Source organism: Hipposideros armiger, unplaced genomic scaffold (assembly GCF_001890085.2).
Source record: "Hipposideros armiger isolate ML-2016 unplaced genomic scaffold, ASM189008v1 scaffold_922, whole genome shotgun sequence".
Lineage (NCBI taxonomy): Eukaryota > Metazoa > Chordata > Mammalia > Chiroptera > Hipposideridae > Hipposideros > Hipposideros armiger.
In genome coordinates, this window is record NW_017732272.1 from 286,815 (window position 1) to 291,912 (window position 5,098).

The 5,098-nt window shown below is 31.5% G+C and overlaps 1 long non-coding RNA gene across 1 annotated transcript in view; it reads left to right on the forward strand.

Moving 5' to 3' along the window:
- The window catches only part of LOC109375252 (uncharacterized), a 6,371-nt gene extending 1,890 nt beyond the window's left edge, over positions 1 to 4,481 (forward strand). Inside the window, exons 2-3 of the long non-coding RNA XR_002122537.1 lie at positions 1,793 to 1,891; positions 4,275 to 4,481. This is a non-coding gene — a long non-coding RNA (uncharacterized LOC109375252). The remainder of the gene's footprint in view (positions 1 to 1,792; positions 1,892 to 4,274) is intronic.
- Positions 4,482 to 5,098: the final 617 nt, after the last annotated feature.

Below are 5,098 nucleotides of genomic sequence, written 5' to 3' on the forward strand. Positions count from 1 at the left end.
GTCACCTGGCATGCCATTGACACATCTTGAAAAAAACAAGTGAGCTTTCCATCACTCATAGGTTTGATGCATCTCAAAGTACTCCAAAGCTGGATCTCAAATCCAACAGGAAATAAAACTAAGGGAAAACCAATAAAAACAGCTACTGATTTCAAGGGACTCAGAGGCCAGAAGAGGGAGAAAAAGCCATAAATCCCAAAGAGTAAGCGCCTAGTAAAATATAATCCCTGGAAAAGAAAGATAACCAAATTAAACAACCAACATAGTAAGATCATTTAAGATATTAAATTATGGCATCACAAAAGTTTAAATTGAAATAACATAAATTTCACTGTAACAACTTTAGTAAATGAATTAAAAGAGAGAGTGAAGATTATACAGGCCGAATTAAATGTCCTGGAAGATTATACAAAAGCGATTATTCAAAATTAAAGAGATATGAAAATCATGATGGACTTGGATAATAAGGCTAAGTGATTGAATATGCAAATAATAAGATTCCATAAAGAGGAAAAAGAACATATATAAACAAGGGAATAATTAAAGGACAATTAGATACCTTCTAATACTGAGTAAACATGGAGAAGAAATAACTGCCATTTACTCATCCCAAATTCAGAAAATATATAATTCATCCATTTTAGCAAAATAAAAATTTATCGTACATGCCATCTGAGAAAAATACTGAAGAAAATTTCCAGACACGCAGGAATTAATAAGATCTTAAAATAAGGGAAATTTTAGAGGCAAGTAAAAAGTAATAGCTGATAATGGAATGACTATAATAAAAATTATAATAAAAGTGCTAAATTATTTTTGCACTGCAATAAATATATTGCAAGAGAAAATCTAGAATAACCTAGAGCAAATTTTACTAAATTCTCACTGTAAAACGTTAGGGAGAGAGAAGAAGTCAGAGAATAAAGGTATAAAAGTTCAGGTTGGACAGTGGGATTGGTAATTATATATCAATATTATCTTATTGCAACAGAAGCAGTGAATGATTAGAGCACTTTGGTAAAGGGAGTAGGCTTGGTGTCTTATTTCATAACATAGAAGGAAAATATGTGTTTATGGGCAAGAAATTAGTGTAAAGAGAAAGATATACAAGTAAAACTTTCAAGTTACCAAGTGAAAAAAGTCCATTAAATATTAAATCTAGACTAAATTATGAAAAAAACTATGTTATCTAATGAGCAAATACATGATTTATGAAAGACATCTATGAACCATAAACCTATATGTTTCAAAAATATGAGGTAAATATATGAAGCAATAATTATTAGAGATTCAAGGAGATTTTATTTGAAATAAATTTAATTCAGAGATTTTAATACATTACTTTTGTTACTGTAAAATACCTAGCAAAATAGCCAATAAATATGAAAATAATTCAATACTTAAATTAATACACTTGTTTTATATATATATTGGATTAGATTAACGAAAGCAAGATTAAGAAAGGAGGAGGGGAAAAAAGAAGACTGCTAGACTACAAACCAAAGAGTGTGTATAAAAATATCCAGAATGTCCTATAATCACGTTAACTTAATTAAGTGTTTTTAGTGTTAGATGTGAATATAGGGATGTATTCACATTGGTTGAATATAAACCAGGACTGCTTAACTTTGCAAGCAAATTTTTTTCATTACAAAAAAAAAAAAAGAAAGAAAGAAAATAGAGTTAATACTCTTATACAGTGGGGGGCAGGGGGTGGAGGGGTGAAGGGAAGAGGAAGCAGCATAAAATGTGTCGCTTCAGGTCGTCTTCCTGAATCTATACTTCCTCACAGGCCATAGTGTTCCATCAAAAGTGTGGTGCTTTGCTGCTTTCGTCTTGCTGATGCTGAATTTGGTAGTGCTGGCTGGACTGGGAACCCTGATCTTAATGAGTAAGTTTCCACTTCTCTCTGAGGCTGTCCCTTGGTTTTATCAGGTACATCACAAATGAATCCAAGTCCTGAGACACATTCATATAAAATTGCAAGATAAATGGAGAGGAAAGCAGGTTTCATTTCTGTGTGACCACATAACATTAGTCAGTCTCTTGAGGATATTTTAATATCAGATTCCCTCAATGGTAACTAAGGCTGAAGAGAGTATTGTACAGTCTATTTATCTAAAAGCTGTAAAGTCAAAGCAACAACAGAAGTTTAATTTATATCCGGAGGGTTTTCATGATGATTTAATTTATTTGAAGCAAATTCTCCATTTTCATGACATTTTCTCCTTGCCTAGCTCATTCTAATTGCAAGCATCTTTCAAAATGCCTTTATCATTACTTTCATTACTTGTGTTTTTTTTTTTTCTTCTCATTTTTTCATTAATAGGCAGCTATTTTCTCCTAGGAATCACAAAATTTCAGATGAATATGATCTGGCTTCATGATGATATCATTTGAAAGATAATTTCTCCCAAGTGATAAATTCTTTTTTTCTAGAATTTCTTTGATTAAAAAGTTCCTGGCATTAGTATAATAATTGGTGGACAGGGTCTGTTTCTGCCAATATATTGCAAGCTTCTTAAAGGCACAGACTTTGGCTTACTCATTCTTTGTCTTTTTTGGTTGAATGAATGTGTTAAGTCAATAAATGAATGAGTGAACAAATAAATGAATAAACAAAGGGGAAATAGCAGGCTTTTGAATATCAAAGCTGAAGTTTCTTTATAAGAGAAGGCAAATCTCAATTTCCCTTATCAGCAGTTTGTTCCACATTTAACAAAAAAAGGTGTCTTTTTCAATAAAGATCTAATACAAGTGCATTGCCAAAACTTCAAAATACACGTGCAGAAGAGAAGAAAGTAAAAGCAATTAGTATCCACCAATGGGAGGTAACAGCTATTAAAATATAGAGACATACATTAATATCTTTGGTATCATAGACTAGATATTATTTTATATCAACATTTCATTTAATAATTTAAATAAATTCTCTGATAACATCCTGTTACTTAACATTTTGAGTACTAGTGTTTTCCTATGCATTAACTCACTTAATTTTTACCCCAAACATATCCTATAGTTACATTTTTCCTGAATTTCCAGGGTCAGAGTGTCCAAAGTCCTTTTTCAGTTCTTTGCAGTTTATAAGTGACTGGTGGAGAATATTTGATCATATATGTACCATTTTATTTTACACTTTATGGTTTTAATACCCTTTTTGCCTTTCTTTCATGCTTCTATCCTCTGCTATATTGATCATGTTTTCTCTTCTTTGAATATCTTCCCAGCCCCTGCAATAATTTTTTTCTTTAAAAATCCCTTAATTATTAATTTGAGAATTACAAAGCCTTTTTAAGCACTCCATATTTTGGGAGCATCTCTTTCCAAGCCTGGATACTAGTGGGAAATATTCTCCCTGTTCCATTTCCTCCTACAACGAGTAGAAAGGCATCCCGAGAAAATAAAAAGAGGATAATTATTACAATAATTGCTAACATTTCTTGAATGCCCATTTTTTGTGATTTTATCTGATTTAGTCCTCAAAAAGTTAAAAAGTAAAGATCCTATTAAGTTGCACGGCTTCCAGGTAACCATCAGTCTATCAAGAAAAGCCAGATTGTGTTATTATAATCCATAAAATTGATAAATTATAAAGTTTTCTCAATCTTCTGAAGTTTTTAGAAACATCTCTGTCTTTTGATGTTTTTAAATTCTGAGGCTGGTATTTCCCAATTCTCCATACTTAAATTACGGGTGTATCTGTTCCGGAAACTCAGATTCACATCACATAGGGTCACCAATATATTCTAGTGCAACCTAGTCTCAAAGTGTGGTTTGCATTTTTATAAACTACTAAATTACACCATGTTTTATTTATTTATTTATTTATTGTTTGTTTGTTTGTTTGTTTTTAGCTGAGCCATCCTGCTACCTGTTGGCAGCTCAGTGGCTGCTCAGCTCGGGCTGGACTCGAACTGCTGTTGCTCAGAGCTCAAACTCTTGAGCGAGCTCTTAACCAACTGAGCCACTCGGCCAGCCCTACACCATGTTTTATTTTGAAATCTCTGCTTCACGTGGATCTTTTTCGTTTTGCACTTCAATTTATTTGGTCGTTTCCTTAAGTAAGAAACTAGTGCTCCATTGAGTAACATAAATTATTTTTATCTCAATTAATTTTAATCTTAAAAGTATATAAGTTTACTGTTTTATGCATATGTAGGTATCATTTTAATATAAGATTTTATTAAATTGTTAAGTAATAACCATTATGATACTAATATAATTTATTGGAAGACTTTGTGTTAAAGCCATTAATCTGCTATGAATTATAGATTACCAGCAACTCTTCTTCAGCAACAGGACAGCACATGACGGGGAGCGAAGCATAATAGAACGGTGGGAGAGAAATATACCATTATTCATGGATATATGTAAAAATCTCTCAAGTGAGCACATCATTTTAAAAAAAAGGTTAGAAACAATGTTAGAAGCGTTGAACAACTTTCCCTCAAAAGACTGTGAAGATTTAAAGCAGAAGAAAAAGGGTGAGTGAAATGGCCTCTGTTTCATATAGTCTTATCAATAATTTAGGGTTTTCCACTTTCCCTAGCCTTTGCACTGGGTTCAAAATCTTAAAATATTCCTGAAATTGAAAACAAAACAAAACATGGAAATATGGTAACCATTTATAAATCTTTTTATAAAAAAATACACACTTTTTATCTGTCTTGACTTAGTTTCTTTATATGTTTTACTATTATTTTTATCAAACTATTTTCTCTCTCTCTTTCTTGGTTTAGATTCAGTTTTCTTTATCCCTTCTTTCTTTCTTTTTCTTCTTTTAAACTCCCATTTACATTCACATTTTACACTCACACTTTAAAAGACTTTAGCTGAGTTTATAGGAAATAAATATTCTGTATACTTGCATGTCTGAGAAGGTCTGTATTTTACCTAGGTATAAATCTGAGGTTAAAAATTAGTTTCTTAGAGAATATTATTTTAAATATATTGCTTCATTGTCTCTGGCAAACAATATCATTAATAAGAAGTCTGTTTCCAGTGTGATTTTCAGTCCATAAAAATGACCTGACTTTAGCTTTTAATATATTTTCTTCATTTGGGGGAGCTGAAATTTTAGGATATTCTGGGATGA